Source organism: Delphinus delphis, chromosome X, assembly GCF_949987515.2.
Source record: "Delphinus delphis chromosome X, mDelDel1.2, whole genome shotgun sequence".
NCBI lineage: Eukaryota > Metazoa > Chordata > Mammalia > Artiodactyla > Delphinidae > Delphinus > Delphinus delphis.
The window spans coordinates 46,068,726-46,093,544 of NC_082704.1; the positions used below are offsets into that span (position 1 = coordinate 46,068,726).

The following is a 24,819-nucleotide window of genomic DNA, read 5'->3' on the forward strand; positions in this document are numbered from 1 at the left end:
ATATCCTAAAATGTCCTTTCATATCTCATTAGGGATCTACAATCAGTGAATTTCCTAAACCTTCCTGAGGCCTATTTGTAGTAGAGTCTGTGCAGCCGAGTTAAGGGTACAAACTGCAGTCAAACAAACCTGGGTTGGAATCTTAGATCTTGGACAAGTAATTTCTCTGAGCCTCATTCTCCTCATCTGTAAAATGCAGGTAACTAAAGCAGCTACTTGACAAGGTTTTTGGGAGTATTCTGTGAGAAAATTCATGTAAATCATTGAGCATAGGGCCTGACAATTAGTACATAGTAAGTCCTTGTTATTTTGTATTTTCAGCCTGTACATTTTCTTGGTGTTAGTTATCAGGTCCATTCTACTAATTAAAAGTGAAAACCTTTTTTACAATAAAGGTTGGGCTTTAAAAAGGTGAAATAGTCAATCATCTACATGGTTTGATTTTAAGAGTATCAGGAAGATTCCAACCCCTTCATTTCCCCTCCCCCCACATAAATACAGCATACTCTACTACTCACTTTCATTCCATCAATAAAGCTCCATTTCCTTATTGACTTTGATCAAAATTCAAGTCAAAATTCAGATGTCACCAGGGTGGGTACTTCTGACTCAAGCCATAGATTGAAGACAGGTGAAATTTTAAAAAGTTAAAAAAAAAATAGATGTCCACTGGAAAAAAAAAAAAGATTGAATGAAGAATCTAAGAGTTCTTTCAATTCTCTGGGGAGAGACTAGGACAGGCACTGAATGGAGGAGAGTGGAGCAAGGGGTGCTAGGAGCTACCAGGGAAATGGAACTCTCCTCGACCTTATGGCTAGGGAAGCTATTTAGTGGAGTGCACTTTTTCCCAAAATAAGAATCACCTGGGTCATTCATTAGACAAACGGACTCACAGGCCCTTGCCCTGGAATTTGGTAAATGTAGGGTGGGGTTAAGGAATCTGAAGGGTTAATGACCACTCAGGGGATTCTTAAAACCTGACAAGTTTGAAAAAAACTAGAGCGCTTAAGAGCCCAGGCTTTGGAATCAGACAACACCTGGGTTCAAATCCTAGCTCTCCTCCTTAAGGATGACTGATCATGAAGTTAATTAACCACCCTCAACCTTGGTTTCCATCTCCATAAAATGTTTGGGGATTAAATAAATTAATGTGTACAAGACATTGTCTCACATTAGACACTGAAAAAAAGAATTGGCATTATTATTATCAAGTGTCTTTCGTTTCAATTCTTTCATACTTATATATGAATCCTTAGAGTCTCCTGGGCAAGGTGCCAAAGAGGTCAATGATTTTCTAGAACTTTTTGTTTGCTTTCTGACCTGTCCTTATCTTTGAAGGCAGAGTTAGAGAAATTAGCACTGTTATTGTGATTAGCTGTTGTGGGCCACCTTTTATATCTTAATGCCTTATCATGTAAATTAGGCATTCAGAATGTCTGAGGATTTCTATTCAGACCCTTTTCCATAGGCCCTGATGTCACCTGTCCCTGAAAAGTTGATTTGCCTCGGAGTTACAGGGTTTTCAGACTTTAGTCTTCCGTCTGAGTTCCAACTTGAAAAGACCCAATAAAACTCGACTTTGAGTTACAGTTTAAGCGAGGCTTTGAAAGCGCTTCAGAGATTGACTTCCAGGTTAGAAGGGGGCAGGGTGTCAGAGAAACAGAAATGAACAGAGGAAGACAATGCAGGGAAAAGTTAAAGACACATCAACAGTAAAAAGGAAATGACCATGAAAAAAGAGACAGAAAGGCAGGTTGACAGCGCCAGATAGAGGAAGGGGAAGGGTGGGGAGACACAGAGAGAGACAAAGATAGAGAAAGCAGCAGAGACGGAGCTAGACCTGAGGACAGAGACAGACAAGTACAGACAGAGAAAGAGATCAAGGCATGGGCTGGAAGGAAAGCTTCTCTATTATTAATAAAAGTAGGTTTCTATGGAAATCTCCCTAGAAGTTGAAAAAGGGGAAACTCATTCATTTAACACAATTTTAAAGTAATTACTATGGGAAAGGCACTGCTCGGAATTGTGGTGGAAATACAAGCATTTCAGCCCCTGGGTGGGGGAAGGGTGTGTAAGGCAGAAGGTGATGAGCAGTATGAAGAAATAAAGTGCTTCTTAGTTCAGAGAAGGGAAGAATGCATTCAGTTGGAGGCTTTAGGAGGTAGCTTTGGAGCTGGACCCTGAAGGATGAATAAGGGTTTTAACAGATGGAGGGGGGAAGACATTTTCAAACAATGGGAAGGGCACTGGTAAACAAGAGATGTGTTCAGGAAAAGAGGAATGGTATGATTTGGCTAAAGTTCAAATTACAAGTAGAGGAGTAGTGGGAGAAGCTAAAAAATCATTTTCTATACAGGAAGAGGGGTTGAAGGTAAGACTGGGGAGCAACTGAGGGTTTGTGGACAGGGGAGTAACAAGTCTGTGAGTGGGAAGCATTAGGAGGACAGAAACCGGAAACCTGAAGCCGGGTAGTGAAGACGTGAAGGATACTGTTGCTATTGTGCGTTCCAAGAGGTGAGTCCTATCAGCTATCTCTTAAACATCCCTTCCTCTCTGTTTTGCAGTGTCCTAGTCATTACTGCTTGGATCAGTAACGGTCCAAAGTCTTGATTGAAGGTAGAGGATAAAGTCAAGGGAGAAACTGAAGACGACCTGTAGGTTTCTAATTGGAAGGATGGTAATGTCATTACCAGAAATGGTTTGGAGGAGATAGGTTTAGTTTTTGATATACAGTGTTAGTGTGGATGAAAAATGTCACCTGCCATATCAGTAAACAAAGGATGTTGCAGCCATGAAGCCCTCAGCCACTGCAGCTGTCCCAGCTGTGCACCCAGAGGGTATTAGGATGAAGAAAAGCAGGATACTGGCCCTAGACAGTTAAGGTACATATGGAAGTAATGATTTCGATGAGCCCAGACTCTTGCATCTTCCCATACATACATAGAAAAGTGCTAAATTCATTAACTTGAGATGTGTGTTTTTCTTTAATTCACAGTAATCTTTTGATGTTCCAACTACCTGTTTTTGTTGCAAAACTCCTATGTATCCTGGCTCCTCCCTTACCTCTTTGGAGCACTCCCTCAGAGCAATCTGATAGGCTGTCTTCTGGGCTTAAGTCCTCAGAAACTCTGCTGAATAAAACATAATTCTTAAGTTTTAGGTTCTGCATTTTTTTTCAGTCGACATTAGAGATGCTAGTGCAGCATTTGGATGATATCCAGGAGGTGACTGGATTATGGATCTAGACATTTGGAAAGAGTTTGGTGCTCTAAAGCCTGGAGGTAGACTATGATGTGTTCCAGGAGATGGACTAAAATAGGCTCTGTGGGAAGAGTTCTTATATGCTTCCTTTTAACCCTGAGTTCCTTTTCAGTTAGACCCTGGAACCCTGTGTTAAGGGATCATGACTCTCAGTAGTAGATTTAAGTCAGTTTCGCCCTTCTACTTGATTGTCACCTCTACTCCTAAGACATCCTTGCAGACCCAGAGGAAAAAGAGAGAGGGAATTAATAGACAGTCATAAGCTATAGGCAGTGGAATGGGATGAAGTGTTCTCTTTTTCCAGCTGAGCACAGCACCTACCAGCTAGATGGGTTACTCCAGCTGATGAGCACAGAGTAACAGCAAATGGTATGAGAATACAGGTGGCAAAATGAGATGGCTCTGTGTCTATTCATGCTGTCCTACTTTGCTCCTCCAGCTAGGGAGAGGGTATTCTGCTGAGTTTTACAGAACTGATAGGACTAGCTCAAATGGCTGAGGAGAGAACCCTACTATCTCCATGTGGGTGCTTGCTTCTTCCTTAAGGACTCAGCCCTCAGCCCTTCATGATGCAGGGTGGGAGGGTGATTTGCTGTGAATAAAAAGGGAGTGAGGCCAGATGAAGAAACACTTGGCTATCTCAGGACCTGTCATCACCTACCTCTCACTGTACCACTTTTAATTCCCTCATTTCTTCCATAGTATTGCAAACCTTTGCTTCCCTCCATCCCCAAAACCTGCAGTGCTTACTCCAACCACATTCAGTGTAAAGTATCCCTTAAGCACTTAAATGTGTGTAGCTTTGTCCTTTAAAACAAGTATATTCCAATAATGAGGAATGGGTGCTTGGGCCTTCTGTAAGTAACCTCTTTCACTCTGCCAGCTGCTGGACACCTTGAAGCAATTGATCTAGTGCAGTGGATCTCAACTGATGAAATACATCTGAATAACCTAGGGGAGCCCTTTAAACATACAGATGTCCAAGCCCATCTTGTGATTATAACTCCTTTGGTTTTGGAGGTAGGACCCAGAACTATGTATGTTTAACAAGCTTCTTGAGTGATCCTCATTCACATGAAATGTGTTATCAGCAAATTGAATTATTTCCATCGTGGCCATTGACTACAGTAGTTGGGTCTTACAGGCTTTAGGTCCTATTCCCTAGTTGTATTAGCATCCTCAATTTAGTGAGCATGAGTTTCACAAAGGGGAACATGTGAAAAAACGTATGCTCAGTCCCCATTCCATAGCTACTTGATCAGAATCTCTGAGAAAAGGGTGCTGGAATCGGCATTTTTACAAACACCATAGTTAGTTATAGTGCACTAGTCTGCAAACCACACTTTGAAAAATACTGAACTAAGTCTGGGAAGTGAAAGTTGGCAGGAGCGATGCAGTTTGGGGCACAGTAGAAAGAAGAGGTAGATCAGATGACCTGTTGAGTCACTGCAGCTCAGTAGACCAAAAAGGTCATGGTTGGAGTCTCTGCTTCAGTAATGTACTGGCCTGTGGTTACAGCCTAGGTAAATGAGGCCAGATGACAGCTAGAGAAGACTGCTAACTAATTAAACTTGGTCTAAGGTCAGGCCACCAATTGGCAGACACAACTTCTTTTTTAAGTTGGAGAATATGGATGAGAAGTATAGGAGAGACCTGAAATATAAGAACTTTTCCTTTGACTTCTCAAACCCATTTTCTTATTTATTTCTCTCAGGGCTTAACTAGTTTCCTCTGTAACAGTATCAGCATTGACTCATAAATTATTATTCATTGTTAAATTATGTTAGGAATGCATTCGAAATGCAAGAACAAGGTGTACAATGTAGACACTATTTGACAAGGCACTTAGACTTTCTTTCTTAAGTGAGGGAGGAATATTTTTTCTGTGATATTTGAAAAATGAAGGAAATGTTTGTATTTGTCATACAATATATTTTACAAAATCATCTGATTTCCTATTAAGTGTCCTTCTTCTATGAAAAGCCATGTAAGGTAGGGCTGGTTGCTTTTCTGTTAGTGGGGGGCACAGAGGGTATAACTCCTACTGGCAGTTAAACTGAGTTTGAGATTTCACATATACTGTGATTTTCTGTTGTGATTTAAGCTTTTGACTGTTAACATATTACTCAGACTTCTGTCTCCTCTTCCAGTCAACTAGATGGTAAGCTTCCTGAAGGCAAGCATCTTGTCTCAGACTTCTTTATAGTCCTCTATCTAGCATAGGACCATGCTCGTAGTGGTCTCTCAATAAAGGCTGAACATTTTTAATGGCTAAGTAGTATTCGTGTGTGTGTGTGTGTGTGTGTGTGTGTGTGTGTGTGTGTGTGTATCACATCTTCTTTATCCATTCATCTGTTGATGGACATTTAGGCTGTTGCTGACATTTGCAGCAACATGGATGGACTTGGAGGACATTATGCTAAATGAAATTATTCAGAGAGAGAAAGACAAATACTGTATGATATCACTTACATGTGGAATCTAAAAAATACAACAAACTAGTGAATATAACAAAAAAAGAAGCAGACTCACAGATATAGAGAACAAATGAGTTTTTACCAGTGGAGGGTGTGGTGAAGGGGCAATATGGGGTAGGGGATTAAGAGTATTATATATTAGGTATAAAATAAGCTACAAGGATATATTGTACAACATGGGGAATATAGCCAATATTTTATAATAACTATAAATGGAGTATAACCTTTAAAAATTGTGGATCACATTATTATATACCTGTAGCTTATATAATATTGTCCATCAACTATACTTCAATAAAAAACAATTGAACTTACATGAGAGTACTGAGATGGGAATGACAGGATTGTGCACGTCCACTCCACTTGTGCTAAGTTGTAGTTCTAAGACACAGAACAGCATGAGATAAGGGATGGTACGATTTTGGCAAATCTGCCCCAGCACTTGCTATTTATATTATGCACCCTTAAGCTGTGATATTTAGAGTTGATGATAGCTGAACCATTTTTAGCAAAATGGGTAGAAGACTAAGAAAATTAGCAGGTCTCATTCACAAGAGTTGAAGAGAAGGACTCGTCCTTCTGCTTTGTAATAATGAAACTAGTGACTATAGGCCCTAATATATGAGTCATAGAAACTTGAATGAATCTGCCCACTTCCACAATATTTGTGCAGACATGAATTATCTGCTACTTACCTCTATACATATTATTTCAGGTGAATCTGTGTATAAGTACACCAGGAGTAAGGAGGAATTGGCCCCTATGTAGACAACTGGGCATAGAGGTAGAACCATTCTTTGTAAAGGAAAGGATTCAACTTTACATACAGTGATATTTCATAAAAAGCAGATATGCTAGGGTTTTTTTGCCTTCTTCCTGACACCTCCACTTAACTAATAATTGCCATGAGAAAACAAGATAACTCTGTTGTGAAAAACACTAAACTTACAGTGTCCTGCAGCTACAACCATAAATCTGAAATGGAAAGGTTGATGTTAACCACCACTTATATGAAAAAGAAAATGCAGTTGTTGACTTCCTAAGACTTTTTAAAAAAAATTTTATTGGAGTATAGTTGTTTTACAATGTTGTGTTAGTTTCTGCTGTACAGCAAAGTGAATCAGTTATACGCATACATATATCCACTCTTTTTTAGATTCTTTTCCCATACAGGTCATTACAGAGTATTGAGTAGAGTTCCCTGTGCTATACAGTAGGTCCTTATTAGTTATTTATTTTATATATAGTAGTGTGTATATGTCAATCCCAATCTCCCAGTTCATCTCACCCCCCTTCCCCCCTTGGAAACCATGTTTATTTTCTACATCTGTGACTCTACTTCTGCTTTGCAAATAAGTTCATCTGTACCATTTTTCTAGATTCCACATATAAGCAATATTCCTAAGACTTTTAAGAAACAGAAAACATTATGCGAATTAGTTGAGACAATTAGGTATTTAATAAAGAGTTTGGTTTCATTCAACTATGTGAATATTTCTCAGAATTCTTATCAAATATCTGCTTCCCTTTTTGATTCCAGGTCTTCTCTGATAAAGTGCTTCTTAGGTGAACCCAGCCCCACTACAAGTGTCAGAACCAGCCTTTGGTTGAACAGAATGGGCCAGAGAGGGGAAGGATGGGGCTGAGAACCTAGATAGACTTACAGGTGTCAAGCAGCCAGAGAGGCAGGCAATCTGGAAAGTTCCAAGCAGCAGTCATTAGGAAAAGGTCCAGACAGTTAAACAGAGCCCAGATGATATGTTGAGATCCAGACAGGCCAACAATTGGTATAAGAGAGGTCTTGTAACAGATGGCAAGGAACAAGTCATGAAGACAAGGTTTAATGCAGATAGAACCTAATCACAAAGACATATTTTAGACATGAATTCTAGGTTAGGAATGAAGCTAAGATTGGTTATGATAAGGCAGGAGGTCAGAATGAGATCTAAAATGAAGGTGGCAGTACTGATCATTGAGATTATGGTTCCAGAATTGGAGATGAAGTTGAACCCATGGACAGAAATAGAATGGCTTCAGCTACTGGGATTAGTTAGCTGTTGGGGTTCTAAGCTAGATACTAAAATTAGTATATTCCTGTGATAACTTTATTTAGATAGATGCCTGCTGCCATTTCCCAACACAGAGGAAAACTTAATCTTTATATCCTTCTGAGTAGTGCAACTTGCTTATAAAATCTCATCTTAAAATGTCTTCTGTTACATATTCATTCCACAAACATTTACTAAATTGCTGTATTTCAGATACTGTGGAATACTGAGGTGAGTAAGACACAGCCATTGGCCTTAGAAAACGTATAGGTTCATGAAGGAGCAAGCGTCTAAAGTAATGATTACAATATGGCGTGCTAAAAGCACAAGGAATAGACGTAACTTTCATGAAGTCATTCAATCAACCAAATGTATGGGGTGCCTTCTATTTTACAGGCACTGTTCTGGGAACACAGGATAACACTGAGTCCAAACTTGTGGTGTCATAAAAACGTTCCAAGAGAAGGTGAAACTTGATCAGAATTTTGTAAGAGGTAGCCAGGTAAAAGGATGTGGCAGACATTATCCATTCTCCCGTTCCTGCATACAAATAGAACCCTGACTTTTTGAGGCAGCATTGTGTCTAGTTAAAAACTGCCTGCCCGTTCATACCCCATTCTAGGTATGAGTGACCGTGTAAGTGAAAACCTCTTGGATGGGGCTTTGTTGAAAATCATTTTTTCCCAATGAAAATGAACTTAACTGACAGGTTCTTCACTCTTCCTTTTCTTCATGCTTGGAGTGCAGATATGAAACCTAGAGATGGAATCATCATCTCACAGCCATGAGTACAAGAGCCTCCTTATAATAATGGTAAAATAAAAAGATAATAGTAGTCTTGGTCCCTGATGATACCATAAAACTTCTATTTCCTTTGGGTTTTGTTTAAGCCATTGTAGCCACTTCTCTATTATGTACTGTTAAACACAATTCTAAGTAATAAGAAGAGTACTGGAGTTTGGTAGTAGAGAGTTCAAGAGAAATTTGCCAGGCATAGGAAACAATGGCACATACAAAGGTGTGGAGTGAGAAGCTTTCAGGATGAAGAAACTGTAAGGAAACCAAACTAGTTGGAGTTATGAAGGGAAGGAGACCAGAGATGAAGTTGGAGAGGTAAGTAAAGACCAGTTCCTTGTAACCCATATTAAGGAGTGTGGGCTTTGTTGTAAAGGCAATACAGAATCTCTTATGGATTTTTTAATGACTTAACCTTTGCATTTTAGGGAGAACATTTTATTAGAATATTTAGGAACATTTGGGAAAGGAGAGACTGATGGCAGGCAGACTCGATAGGAGATTTATAATCATCCAGGTGATTAAAAACCAAAGCTGGGGCTTCCCTGGTGGCACAGTGGTTGAGAATCTGCCTGCTAATGCAGGGGACACGGGTTCGAACCCTGGTCTGGGAGGATCCCACATGCTGCGGAGCAACTAGGCCCGTGAGCCACAACTACTGAGCCTGTGCGTCTGGAGCCTGTGCTCCGCAAGAAGAGAGGCCGCGATAGTGAGAGGCCCGCGCACCGTGATGAAGAGTGGCCCCCGCTTGCCACAACTAGAGAAAGCCCTCGCACAGAAACGAAGACCCAACACAGCAAAAATAAATAAATAAATTACTAAAAAACTCCTACCCCCAACATCTTCTAAAAAAAAAACACAAAGCTAAGGTAGTAGAAATGGAAATTGATAGACCAGATTGGAGTTATTAATTATAGGTCTCTAGAAGAGACTCAAAATATATCAAGGAGGTAGAATCCATATAGATTGGATGTACGAATTTGAAATGGAGAACATCTCAAGGATGATTCTCAGGTTTCTGTCTTGGGTGACCAGATGGTTCACCAAGACTGGTACTACAGGAGGAGATGGTTAAGTAATGATCCAAACTCTGATATCTCTGATAACCAGAGAGAATTTAAGTATGTTTTTCCAATTGTTAAAGTATCTCTCAGGAGCAGTGATAATACAGCCTCAACTCTTAAGGTTGACATTTATATAAACTTAGTGTTTTCAGAAAATTTCTAAGTAGATTGAGATAGAGATAATGGTATTTTACCTTCATACAATACAATGTTTAGGCTGTTCTTTAATATTTCTTAGAACACTGTTAGAAACAGAAACAAAATATGAAAACAAAGATAACAACACCAAAACAGCTATACTACAGGAACCATAGTAATGTTTTTTGTGTCTTTGTTTCCTATTTCAGCCCAGTTCAGCTCGGTAAGGAGAAAATGATGAATAGAAAAGAATAAGAGGGAAAGAAATGTGCCATAAGAGACATTTAACAGATGTTATTTTAATGTGTCTGACATAGCTCTGCATAGTTTTACACCTTTATGAGTTTATTGTGATAATGGTGGCAGAAAGATGCAGGCTCCAGGCGCTGCTAAGTAATGAGGCAATTTTGAGTTTTACTTGATACTTCCATTAAAATCTGTTCACAGTGTCTGTGCTCTTTCAATTTAGCCTAAAGAGTACTTACACAAAAAGCCCTAGCAGTGGCAAAGGGAATCAAAACTGCCTGCATTCTTTTCCATCTATATGTCTTCTCTTTGGTTTGGTCGAGCTGAAGGGCAGAGTAGGTTGGCACCTGTTATCAGCCCGTGTAGCCGTCTCACAGTAAAAATAGTGATGTCCAAAGTCTAGTAACCATGACTAGAAAGGTTTGGTTGTGCCTAAACTTCTGTACTTGTTTGCATAAACCAAAAGCCCATATTTGGACAAAAGTAATGAGAGAACTGTAATCATTCAGTTCATCTTGGTAGGATTTGACTTATTGCTACTGCCTTCTGAATTAAATGGATTTAAAGGGGCACTTAAAAGACTTAGAAAAACTACTCTTGCTACAGATGTTCTGCTGCTTTGTTTATTTGTTTGTATTTAGCCGCACCTCGAGACTTGCGGGATCTCAGTTCCCTGACCAGGGATTGAACCCAGGCCACGGCAGTGAAAGTGCCAAGTCCTAACCACTGGACCACCAGGGAATTCCCCCTGCTGCTATTCTTAAACAGTGGAAGACTGCTTCTAATACAAGAGAGGATATTGGTGTGATGGGAGAAAACCAGATATTGTGGAATAACTAGGTTCTTATGAGCTAGAAATATGGATTAGGAAGTTGTTGCCTATGGTCACTTGAGCTTTATTGCCATGTCAAAGGAAAAACTGAAAAAGAAAGGGTTGCTTTATAAAATGTATTTTTGGGGGGACCATGCTCGTAAGTAAGTTTGGAAAACACTCCTTGGAGTAGTCAGACAGTAGGATAGTATTTGCTAAATTATCATTTCAAGGCCTAGATACCTAGGCATCAAGTGTATTTTTAGTTATATGTTTAATTCACATCTTTCTGACACAGTGCTCAATAGTGAGAGGAAGTTTACATCCCACACTCTGGGATTGGATAATAAAACACTCCAAGGGGAATTTTTTTCCTGAGCCCGCTTTACATTCATCTCATACTCAGAAGGACAAAGGCTCATTTCACTTTTAACTTTTCTTTTTCCCTGCCACAACCTCATCACAGATGGTTTTCATACAAATGTATGCTCTTTTGTTTGATTTACCTCAATTACTGTTTCTACCTTTCGTTTCCTAGAGTACTTTGCAGAATCCCGAACTATTTTAATTCCAAAGCAGATTAGTTATATACCAGTACAAAATCCAAGGCTCACCAATCAGAAAGCTAGGAATGAAATAGGTGTCTGTCTGTGAAGGCATTATAGTGATTTGGGGCCGGACCAGGTGGTGAGGTAGTGACAGAAGATCTTCACTGTTGCCACTTTGCTTGGAAGCAGGAAGTTACAGGAAGAAGCAATAATGCCTTAAGAGGAGTATAACAGAAAGGAAAAGAACAAGAAATAAAGCTGAATGCATAGAAATAGCTTCCACTTTACTTTTCATTATATCTAAAGGCTCTAGAGTGCTATCTGACATTTCTAACAGGAGAAACAGTCAATAAAACGTACGAATAATTTTCATTTATATATACATTTTATACCCCAAATGTGGAAATCAGCCCATCTGAGAATGAGCATTCCTAACTGCACCATCAATGAGTTCAAAATCAACTGGACTGTGACTGTCAAACCCCTTTGAAACAGTCTATTTGTTTCAAAGTCATGTTATTTGCCCTTGTAAGAAGCAAAATAAACAGAGTAGTTTAAAAGAAAGTTGGGAGATAGTTGGGCTTTAAGGATTTGACAAGTTTGAGAAGTAAAAAAGAGAGAACTCAAGTTTTCTTTTATATGATGGGGGGGTGTTTATCCTATTTTTAAAAAATCAGAATCAATAACTAATTTATTCAACAAACAATTATTGAACACCTTCTATGTGTCATTTGAAATATAGTTGATTTACAATGTTGTGTTAATTTCTGCTGTACAGCAAAGTGATTCAGTTATACATATATATGTTCTTTTTCATATTCTTTTCCATTATGGGTTATCACAGGATATTGAATATACTTCCCTGTGCTATACAGTAAGACCTTGTTGTTTGTCAAACCTTTCTTTATTATAGAGTCTAGGTACTAATTATAGAACAGCTACCGAGGTTTGAACTTGTTCAGAGTTAAAAACAATGGTACACCCACATGCTCTTTCAGCCACCTTTCAGTAACCTGCCTGTTTCAAAACTTGGAAGCTTCAGCTCAGATTGTTAGCTTTTACCGTTTTTTTTCTTTTTTTTTTTTTCAAGATACATGGAAAGGTGAAATAGGATAGAAAGTCATTACAATTCAATGGTATTCCTGTAGTGCCTGTAGACAATATTCTGACTTGTTTTTCTCATAGACACTTGGTTATAAATCCAAATGAATATTTTTTTTAATCAGTCTTGGAAAAGAAATATCTCATCACAACCTGTTAAGCTTTATTTGTGAGAATATAATGAAAAGTTTAAGAAAGGAGGAAGAGACTTACAATACCAAGGTTTTCATGAAAATTAATCTAATCTATTGCTAAACTCAAATTCCAAGTCTGAGTTTTGAAACAAACTTTCCATGGCATTCTAACTAATCTGCGATGACTGTTACATAAATAGCTTTTTTTTCTCTACACCAAATACAAAATGCTCTCATTTCCAAATCCTGAAAAGCTGTTTGTGATGACATTGAATAAACAGGAATCCTTTTAAAAGAATAGGCCATTGCTACAAACAAGTCAATTTCAGCATTCCTTTCCCAGAGCTATTTTGCATATTGGGTCATACAACAGTTTTAGTCCTAGTAACTGTCTATTTTGGGAGCTCACCTACAATCTGGTGACATTATGGGAAAAGTATGAAATTAGAACTGCAATATGAATTTTAAAAAAAGGCAAACATCCAGAGTTTAAAAGATTATATTAGTACTTAGCTACTTTTCATGTAGAAAGGTGCTTTTCAAGCACTAATTAATCCGCTTAAAACCCCTGTGAGCATGGCTGGGCTAGAAGAAAATCAGAGTTTTGAACAGAGAAAAGTGAAAAGTTTCTAGTGGAGCTATATTTTTCCATAACTCATCTCCAGGCAGAATCTCCTAAATAGGTGTCAATTAAATTCTGCCTATCTGAATAGTCAGGCTGTTCAGTAGATTAAGAAATTCAGTTTTGCCTGAAACCCTTAGGGGTAACCCAAAGCCTTACCTCATTGTCAAACAAAATCTCAGATTGAGAAATCAAGGAAGCCCAGAAGTATCCTGGATATTTGTACATATTCAGGGTCAGTGATGGACTAATATAAACCTAAATACACTGGTTCTAACTAGAATTGGACATATTGCTTGGAAAATAACCAGTTAACTCACCGTGTCTAATTCCTTACAGGTCAATAATTCATTTCTGACTATGGCAGTTTCATTCAAACTTTTGGGGTGAAGGAATGCATTATGGGTGTCACTGACTGCCACTGGCAGGCCTGAGGCATAAACAAGAGAGAAGACCAAACAGAAGGGAAGAAGTGGTTTTGGTAGAAGATCACCAACAAATTCTTAAGATGTCAGCCATAATTTCTACCAATGGCCTGGAGGGCAGGGAGATAAATGCATTACCTGTTAAAGCAATGGAATGAGTAAAAGTAAATTCAAGGAACAGGTCATGCTAGAAAGTGCAGGAAGATCACCACATATAATAGCCAATTCATGTGAGAACCACGTCACAAGCCAGGATATTGTACGTAGATAGAATCTATGAGCTATCCAAAACACAACTCAAGAAACATGTCAAATTCAAATACGACATTGTGGCAAGGAGCAGCAGTACAACTATCCCCACACACGGCACTTATACACACATGAGTTATCACTTCCTAACATACTTCACAATTGACTTATGATGTTCCCCTCCCACCCTCCCCCTAAAGAATGGAAACTACTAAGGTAGAAAGTTTTGTACGTTTTGTTTACTGATGAATGCATATACAACAGTGTCTGGAATATAATAGGCTCTCAATAACTATTTGCTGACTAAGTGAAGTTTAAGAAATGAGTATGGGATGTTACAGAGTGGATGAATGAGGGGTACAAAGCACACTGAGCTCATTACAGTGGATTGTTTATCAACTACTATTTCTATAGCCATGTGGACTCTATCTTAAAGTACAAGTTCTCTATGGCTGCTGCTTTTTAGACAAATAGAATGGAGACCATTGAAGTGAACTGGGAAAAGGAGAGAGCAACAGGAGAGGGGTCCAGAGAATACTGAAGGGTGAAGGGGTGATATATTCTGTAGGATCCTGTTGTCCATTGTAAGGATTTTGGCTTTGACTCAAAGTGAGGTGGGATGCCATTGGAAAGTTTTGAGGAGAGGAGTGACTTGATCTGACATAGATTTGAAAAGAATCTCTTGGGATGCTGTGTGAAGAATAAACTGTAGGAGTAAAAAGGCCAAAGCAGGGAGACCAGTTACGACACTACTACAATAATCCAAAACACAGATGATGGTGGTTTGGACCTGAGTGATAGCAGTGGAGGCTTTGAGAACTGATCAGACTGAGGGTATGTTTTGAAGGTAGAGCCAATGGGATTTCTTGATGGATAAGACATGGTGCGTGAGAGAAGGAGAATGAATCAAGGATGATGACAGTGTTTTTGCCCTGAGCAAATGGAAAGATGGAGATATTTATTGAGATGAAAAAGGCTTGGTAGTTGAAAGATTGGGGATGTTAGAAAAAAAAATAGGTTGGAGATTTCAATACATTTTCAGATAATTTTCTTCCTTGGCGGGGGCAGGATAGCAGTGGTGGTGGATACTAATCATTTCATTGTTGCTTGTTTAAGTCAACAAAACTGTGAGTGGGGATTTGGGGGGTTGTTTTTTGGTTTTACTTCTGAGATGGAATATGATGCAGTACAAAGAATCTTCAGAATATCTATCAAGGACAGAATAGATTTTATTATAGTAGATTAATGAGCACATTAAGATAAACTCATTTCGTGTTTTACTGTGATAATTCACTAAGAGAAATTAAGTATTTTTGGTGCCTATTGGTCCTCTTAAATTGACTGATACCAGTAAACTGTAAATTAAATATACATATGTGTACAAGGTGGAAACCACTAGCAAAAACAAGATCAGAGTGACAACCAGCCACACCATATTAAACTAAAAAGGCTACACACACACACAACTCAGAAGTTACACTACTTTCTGAAAGTGAAATCTTAAGGAGTGTATTACTGATTTCATTCTTGTAAAAAATCTGTACAAACTCAGTATGGCTAATATTATGGCGTTTGTTAAGCAAACAAATATTTGGAGACACACCCATATCCTTTGATCCAGAATTCCACTTCTACTAATTTCTCTTGAGGTAATATTAAGGATGTGCACAAAGGTTTACATCCCAGAATGTTTCTCAGGGCTTTTGTTATAATAAAAATTGGAGACTGTTTAAATAGCCAAATATAGAGGATTTTAAAAATTTATGCACATTCACTCAATGGAATACTATGCAGCCAATTCAGAGAATATTGTTGAAGTGTACATATTAGTACAGTAAAACCTGCCTGACATATGAGTGAAAAAAACAAGTTAGAAAACAATATTACATATGACCCCACTTGAAGAGGTGTGGGCTTAATCTATTTTTGATAAGAAAAGTTCTGCAAGTGTATACCACAAAATGGTAACTGGTTTCGATGGTGGGATTATGGACAGTTTCTATGGTTATCTCTATTTTCTAAAATAAACTTGTACTACTTTTATAATAAAAATGTTCAAATGCATAGAACAACAAAGATTACAAGAGATTAAAGTATTTCATGCTTTAGAAAGATAAACAAGTCTTGTTCTCCCTGGAGACACACCCTTGTTCATGCATCATAGGATAAACCTCTAACAGCATATTATTACTGGCACTCCCTGGCTACAGTATTTCTGATTGAGATTAGTATGAGTTGCCAAGTTAAGTATTTAAAACACTCACAAAAAGCCCTTCCAATGTAAGAAATGTGGCTAAATACCCACATGTTCATAAGATGACTTTCAGGGTTTTACCAATTACAGTAATAATTTAAACAAATAACAATTAGTATGCATTCTCGCAGAACCTTGTGTGCTTTTGCATTAGCTATACAAAAAAGGGACTAGGGAGAAAACTCTCAACAGAAATGAGAGAACAAATAGCTAGTATCTTTAAGTTTCTCATTAAAGATCCACTTTTTTCTCCATCTGGCCAGGCAAATAATGTAGAGATGGCCAACTCTAGATTATGCAGGGTCATGAGGGGCAGAAGCAACGTGGATAATTGAAATCCACTGATAATCTGGAAACCTAATTTTATCTAATAGTTGCAACCACCTCCTGGACAGAACCCTCAGTAGAGCTGCTAATGAGAAGCATAATTGAGTGGTTTGAGTTCATCTGCTTTCAGTTATCCTTTGCAGGTGCTAATGAACAGTGAAGTGGTCAAAAGGCTGTCAGCCAAAGGAAGTGGTAGGAGAAAAAGCAGGACATGGATAACCCCAGAAACTGGATAATCAGCCTCGAAATTGTTGAGTTGACTAGAGTGAGGATCAGCTATTAATTATCTGCTTAACTAAATTCCACAAGGATATATATCATGAAACCAGATCTTCATATTAAGGGTGTTCATGTATGCAGAGTCTATCTTGGTTAATGTGAATTATGGTATAGTCTTAGAAACTCTCTATACTGCAGTGATTTTCCTGGGCAGCAATGATAGGATATTTATTGTCAGAGCACAGCTAATCAACTACAGGCTCCACAGCTAAATATGGCCAACAGGCTGCGTATGAGTCAGGGCTCTGGCAGACAGCCCTTCTTTTAGACCAATGGGAATGTGATTGACTCACTTCCATGCCTTTCTGGGAGAGAATATAAGCATTGCTGGTATCCAAATTGTTTTTTTTTTTTATTATTGCTCCAAATTCATGTTTTAGTAAACAGCTTTTTGAAAGTATTGTTATGGTGAACATTTTGTGGTTTATGTTAAGCATTTGGTTTTCAAGAATTGTTGAAAATAAATGCTTTTAGAGTGCAGTTATTTTCAAGTATTACACAATAAACTCTAATATTTGTAACTAAAACTGTATCTATGTTTGATTAGTAATTAAGCTCTCAAATAGTTATGAAAGTAATTTCCTTTTATAAGGCTGTACTTTAGGACAAATTGCTTGATACATTCACTAATATTCAGAGCTTCAGCTATTTCTACATATGATTATGAATGCAGCTCTCTATAGTGGTAGTAAAACTGTTTTCCATTTATGGCAGTAGTTTAAAACAAAGTACAGTATAAACTATCTGATATTTGTAAATAAAACTGTATCTGCACATGAATATTAATTATGTTTTCTATAGCAATTGTGAAAGTAATCTCCATTTATAGCACTCGTTTTGAGTAAATGAGAATTTTAATCATTTTAACATCAACTGTTATTTCTTGATCTTGTCCTATGATAGTGTGTCCCTTTGCCCATATTGTGAGCAAAAGGGCCAACAAACTAGTTTTATAAAAGGGGATTGTTTAAGCCATTTGAATATTCTAGATTACTCCTTAACTTTTGCTTAAAACTAAATAATTTTCATTTCAATTACAGATACCATTTACCAAATTCTACCTAACTGAATAAACAAGTCCCCAAATTTCCACTTTAGTGAAAATTTGGGTAAGCTCTAGCCCAATTTACTTCCATAAAAAACAATGGCATGAGTAGATGAATTGTAAAATTTATTCATGTTGCTTTATATGTATTGATTGACTCATGTAATACTTTGGGGAGATGGTACTATGACATCTCTAATTTATTATAGATGAGAAATTAAGATTAGGTAATTTGTCAAAATTCACCTAGAGCTCCTAAGTGGCAGGGCTCAGATTTAAACCCAAGCAGTTGACCTCTGGAGTCAAGCTTTGTAATCCTCCATGCTGTATAGTTTCATTTAGATTTCTGTTGCCTAACATATGCAGCCTGCGTATGACTACTTTTAGGTACTCCCGGACCATCTTCCAACTTTTATCTCTGTTAATTTGGCAAGTGTCTACTACGTTCAAATAGGGCCACAGAAATTCTATTTATACATAGAGTTTGAATTAATTTTCATGTGTTTGTCAATTTGATTTCTCCCACAGTTAATCAGTTCTGTCTTTTATTTTATTTTTTAAACCTTTGCTATTTGATGCCTTCACTTCCACCATGGACATGGATTTCTATTAAACAAATAAACAATAAGGAACTAATTATAATACACTGCATTTGCAAAGCACTTTCACAGGCTTGCTCTCATTTGGTTCTCACAAGTTCATTTATTATTTTTTAATTATAAAACTACTCAAGTGTAGCAGGAGTCTTCGAGTGAAAGGCTAGGTTGTAGAAGTACTCACTGTGGATGGAAACATGTCCAGGCATATCTAGATGCCCAGGAAGACAGACTCATCAGAGGTTTACTTAAATGAGGGTTTAAGGACTCTGATATGAGTTATAATAACTGGGTAAGTTGAAATTAACATCTGCCCCAAACAATAATACCCCTCCCTGAGTTTTGGGAGAATAAGAGCCCTCCTTTGAGTAAGAATTCAGTTTAATAGATGGGAAAGAACAACTTTGAGGGAAGTTATTATTGAAAAAACTTCTTTGATTAGGAAAAAAATGGTCTGTGTTAGAGAGGAAGGGGTGGTTGAGTAGAACACGCATGGGGCTGTGCTGTGCTGAAGGCTCAGTGTCAGGGGTATTGCTGGCTCTGATAGATAACGATTCAAATAAAAGAGCTCTAGCATTAGAGTCATCCTAAGAACTTGAAAGCACAGGGCAGTGCTATTTGTGGCTTAGTAATACACTGATGTACAAGTAAGGGCAGAAATGACTGTCGGAATGGAATGGAAAAGCAACTAAGGCTACAGTATCGTGGCTGACATCCAGAGGTATGACAGAAGCAGTAGTTTCTGCTAGGGCACAGGTCTGGAGCAGCAGAGGCAGAGATGACAAATGCCATAAGGAGGAGAAAAACCATCACTAGCCATTCATAAACCATGTGAACCACATTCCTTGATTCTGCTCCACCCCCTTGAATTGGAAGGGAGAATGGATCCCAGAGATGCAACTATTGGAGGGTGAGAGATTGATTGGATTATACTATGATTGGACCCTCCCCTCCCTCTCTTCATTAGAAGAGTCTAAAGAAATGATTAAGGTCACACACATATTATAGATATTTACAATTATTTTACTATCACTACCAAAACCAACCAATCTAGACAAATCCTCATTCAATTGATCACATCTCAATTTTATGTAGAGACAATTCTTAAAGAGTCATCTTTTCCCCCTTTTTTGATTCTCTTTTTTCTCATAGTTTGTTTTATTATTTCCTTCTTTATTTTACACTATTGAGTGCCTGCACATGTAAAGTACTCAACTAGGCCAGGTGGGGATTACAAAAGTGGGTAAGACACAGGTGCTTTCAGCCTAGTGAAGGAGCCAGACATACCCACAAAATATAAAATAGCATCCAAAAGATGGAGAAGTTCAAGAATAGTACTGACTAATAGCTGAAACTGAAATTTCTCATAGGTCCCAAGTTGGTGGAGGGGTCAGATATTTCATATAGAGAGCCAAGTCAAAGGAGCAGGGAAGAGAGGTAAGGAAGCAGGAGTTAAGTAGTGTGACTGCAATCAGAAGTCTGCCAAGGTAGAGCAAGCATGCTGAGAAGCAAGATGAGGAAAAGTCTCTAGGAAATATCACCTCTCTGTGTTAGCATTTAGAGGCAGTAACCTTTGTGGGGCATCTATGACCTTACCTGTGGGTGGGAAAGGAGTTACTAAAGCACCGAGCCTGATCAGATTCAATCTATGTTACTGCTATTTCCTGCAATTTGGCCAACTGACTTTTCAAAAATGTATTTTATTGAACTATAGTTGATTTACAATGTTGTGTTAATTTCTGTTGTACAGCAAAGTGGTTCAGTTATATTCTTTTTCATTATGGTTATCACAGTATATTGACTATAGTTCCCTGTGCTATACAGTAGGACCTTGTTGTTTATCCATTCTATATATAATAGTTTGCATTTGCCAATCCCAAACTCCCAATCCATCCCTCCCCACCCCTTGGCAACCACAAGACTGTTCTCTATGTCTGTGAGTCTGTTTCTGTTTTGTAGATAGCTTCATTTGTGTCATATTTTAGATTCCACATGTAAGTGGTATCATAAGGTATTTGTCTTCCTCTTTCTGACTTACTTCACTTAGTATGATAATCTCTAGGTCCATCCATGCTGCTGCAAATGGCATTATTTCATTCCTTTTGATGGCTTAGTAATATTCCATGGTATATATGTACCACATCTTCTTTATCCATTCATCTGTCGATGGACACTTAGGTTGTTTCCATGTCTTGGCTATTGTGAATAGTGCTGCTATGAACATATTGGTGCATGTATCTTTTTGAATTATAGTTTTCTCTGGATATATGCCCAGGAGTGGGATTGCTAGAGCCAACTGATTTTAAAACTTTTATTTTGGCTCATTTAAATAATAAGAGGTGGTATGTCTACTCCTTACAGCCTTCTTCTGAGAATGGAGCTGTTTTACTGATCTAACCCTCCCTTTCAACTTCAGGGAGACAGGCTCATGAAGGATGAGAATTCTGATACTGAATAAAGGGACAGCCCACTCAACCATGTGTTGTTTATGAGAGAGACTCCCAAAACTCAGCCATCTAGAAATGCCAAAAAGAAATGTGTGGTTGAATGTACGTATGACAGTCACATCCAAAAAGAAAACTGCTGTCAATATCGGTATTGGATAAAATATAATTTAAGAAAAAACATTTAGTGGGGCAAAATAAGTTTATATTCATTTAAAAAATCCAAAATGGGGACTTTCCTAGTGGTCCAGGGGCTAAGACTCCGTGCTCCCAGTGCAGGGGGCCCGGGTTTGATCCCTGGTCGGGGAACTAGATCCCCCATGCTGCAACTAAGGGTTCATATGCTACAGCTAAAGATCCCACACACGGCAACGAAGATTCCACGTGCCACAACAAAGACCCGGCACAGCCAAATAAATAAATATATAAAAATATCCAAAATGAAGGTATTTTAGTCCTGAATTTTGTGCACTAAAAAGTAATATCAAAATTCATTAAGCACTTGATGCTGATGTTAAAAATAAGTGGAGAAATGAACAGAAACAGGATTACAAAAGCTTAACATATCATCATTAGCCTCTAACTATCAAATAGATTAAAAATATGGAAATATGGGATACAAGAATATTCATTGCATTATAATATGTAAGAACAAGAAACTGGAAACCTAAATATCCATCAAGAGACTACTGGCTAAGTACATTATGCTAATCCATACAATGGACCATCACAAAGCCCTTAAAAAATGTGGTGTCTCTCTATATAATGGTATGGAAATTTGACCTGGTTATCGACATTATTAAGTAAAAAGTAATCAAGTAATATGTTTAGGATAAAACTTTTCGTAAAGACAAAACTACATGTAAGCTATGTATATACACATTCTCTATGTAAATGCATAGAGAAATGGCTGCCAGAAGTTGTTATCTCAAGGAGAAGAAAAGACAAACTCACTTTTTTACTCTGTGTATTACCTAAATTGTTTGCATTTTACATGCATGTGCTTGTGTTTTATTTTTGTACATTTAAAAAATAATTTTTAGGGGCTTCCCTGGTGGCGCAGTGGTTGAGAGTCCACCTGCCGATGCAGGGGACACGGGTTCGTGCCCCGGTCTGGGAAGATCCCACATGCCACGGAGCAGCTAGGCCCGTGAGCCACGGCCACTGGGCCTGCGCGTCCGGAGCCTGTGCTCCACAACGGGAAAGGCCACAACAGTGAGAGGCCCGCGTACTGCAAAAAAAAAAAAAAAAAAAAAAAATTAAAAAAAATATATAATTTTAAAAAATTATATGCAACTTGAGAAGAGCAATAACTGTAGATAAAACTAAAACATAACTGCAAGCATACCTTGTTTTATTGTGCTTTGCTTTATTACTCTTTGCAGATACAGCACTTTTTTACAAGTTGAAGGTTTGTGGCAAACCCTGCATTGAGCAAGTCTACTGGCACCATTTTTCCAACAAGAGTTGCTCATTTCATGTCTCTGTGTGAGAATTTTGGTAATTCTCACAATATTTCAAACTTTTTTTTACCATTATTATATTTGTTATGGTGATCTATGATCAGTGATCTTTGATGTTACTATTGTAATTGTTTTGGGGCACCACTAACTGCACCCATATAAGATGGTGAACTTTAACCAGTAAACATTGTGTGTGTTCTGACTGCTCTACCAACTGGCCGTTCCCCTGTCTCTCTCCGTCTCCTTGGGTCTCCCTATTCCCTAAGACACAACAATGTTGAAATTAGACCAATGAATAATCCTACAATGGTGTCTATAAGTGTCATGTGAAAGGAAGAGTCGAAAATCTCTCACTTTAAATCAAAAGCTAGAAATGATTAAGCTAAGTGAGGAAGACATGTTGAAAGCTAAGGTAGACCAAAGGCTAGGTCTCTTGCACCCAAAAGTTAGCCAGGTTGTGAATGCAAAGGAAAAGTTCCTGAAGGAAATTAAAGCTATTTGTGCTTATCACATGAATGATAAGAAGTGAAACAGCCTTATTGCTGAAATGGAGAAAATTTTAATGGTGTATACAGAAGATCAAGCCACAATATTCCCTTAAGCCAAAGCCTAATCTAGAGTAAGGCCTTAACTCCCTTCAATTCTATAAAGTCTGACAGAGGTGAGGAAGTTGCAGAAGAAAAGTTTGAGGCTAGCAGATGTTGGTTCATGAGGTTGAAGGAAAGAAGCCATCTCCCTAACATCAAAGTGCAAAGTGAAGCAGTAAGTGCTGATGTAGAAGCTGCAGCAAGTTATCCAGAAGATATATAACTCATGAAGGTGGCTACACTAAAAAACAGATTTTCAGTGTAGACAAAACATCATTATATTGGAAGAACATGCCATCTAGGACTTTCACAGGTAGAGAGGAGAAGTCAATGTCTGGCCTCAAAGCTTCAAAGGACAGGCTGACTCTCTTGTTAGGGGCTAATGCAGCTGGTGACTTTAGTTGAAGCCAGTGTTCATTTACCACTCTGAAAATATTAGGGCCCTTAAGAAATGTTAAATCTACTCTGTCTGTGTTCTATAAATGGAAAAACAAAGTCTGGATGACAGCACATCTGTTTACCACATTGTTTACTGAATATTTTAAGCCCACTGTTGAGACCTACTGCTCAGAAAAAAGATTCCTTTCAAAATATTACTGCTCATTGACAGTGCACCTCGTCACCCAAGAGCTCTGGTGAAGGTGTACAATGAGATCAATGTTTTTTTCATGCTTCAAACACAACATCCATTCTGCAGCCCATGGATCAAGAAGTAATTTCAACTTTCAAGTCTTATTGTTTACAAAATACATTTCGTGGTACTTCCCTGGTGGGACAGTGGTTAAGAATCCGCCTGCCAATGCAGGGGACACAAATTCAAGCCCTGGTCCAGGAAGATCCCACATGCCGCAGAGCAATTAAGCCTGTGCACCACAACTACTGAGCCTGCTCTCTAGAACACGTGAGCCACAACTACTGAAGCCTGCATGCCACAACTACTGAAGCCCGTGCGCCTAGAGCCCATGCTCCACAAGAGAAGCCACCACAATGAGAAGCCCATGCACTGCAATGAAGAGAAGCCCACGCACCGCAACGAAGAGTAGCCCCCGCTCACTGCAACCAGAGAAAAGCCCGTGGGCAGCAACGAAGACCCGATGCAACCAAAAATAAATAAATAGATAGATTACAAAAAAAAAAAAGAGAAATACATTTCGTAAAGCTATAGCTGCCATAGATAGTGATTCCTCTGATGGATCTGGGCAAAGTAAATTGAAAACCTTCTGGAAAGGATTCACCATCCTAGATGCCATTAAGAACATTCATGATTCATGGGAAGAGGTCAAAATATCAATGTTCACAGAAGTTTGGAAGAAGCTGATTCCAACCCTCATGGATGACTTTGAGGGATTCAAGACTTCAGTGGAGGAAGTAACTGCAGATGTGGAAATAACAAGAGAACTAGAATAGAAGTGGAATGTGAAGATGTGACTGAATTGCTGCAATCTCATGATAAAACTAACAGGTGAGGAGTTGCTTCTTACGGATGAGCAAAGAAAGTGGTTTCTTGAGATGGAACCTACTCCTGGTGAGGATGCTGTGAATTTGGTTGAAATGACAACAAAGGATTTAGAATACAACATAAACTTAGTTGATAAAGCAGTAGGAGGGTTTGAGAGGATTGAAAGAAGTTCTACTGTGGGTAAAATGCTATAAAATATCACTGCGTGTTACAGAGAATAATTCGTGAAAGGAAGAATCAATCCATGTGGCAAACTTCATTGTTGTCTTATTTTAAGAAATTGCCGCAGCCACCCCAGCCTTCAGCAACCACCACCCTGATCAGTCAGCAGCCATCAACATCGAGGCAAGACCCTCCACCAGCAAAAAGACTACAGCTCACTGAAGGCTCGGATGATGTCTAGCATTTCTTAGCAATAAAGTGTAACATCAACAGATTAAAATAAA

The 24,819-nt window shown here is 38.4% G+C and overlaps 1 long non-coding RNA gene and 1 other non-coding gene across 2 annotated transcripts in view; one reads left to right on the plus strand and one right to left on the minus strand.

Annotated features, from left to right (window-relative positions):
• Positions 1 to 24,819, plus strand: part of LOC132418802 (uncharacterized) — a 158,604-nt gene that overhangs the window by 31,022 nt on the left and 102,763 nt on the right. The gene's annotated exons all lie outside the window — the stretch shown is intronic.
• TRNAE-UUC (transfer RNA glutamic acid (anticodon UUC)) lies at positions 10,699 to 10,770 on the minus strand. The gene has a single exon. It is a non-coding gene; the product is annotated as a tRNA-Glu (tRNA).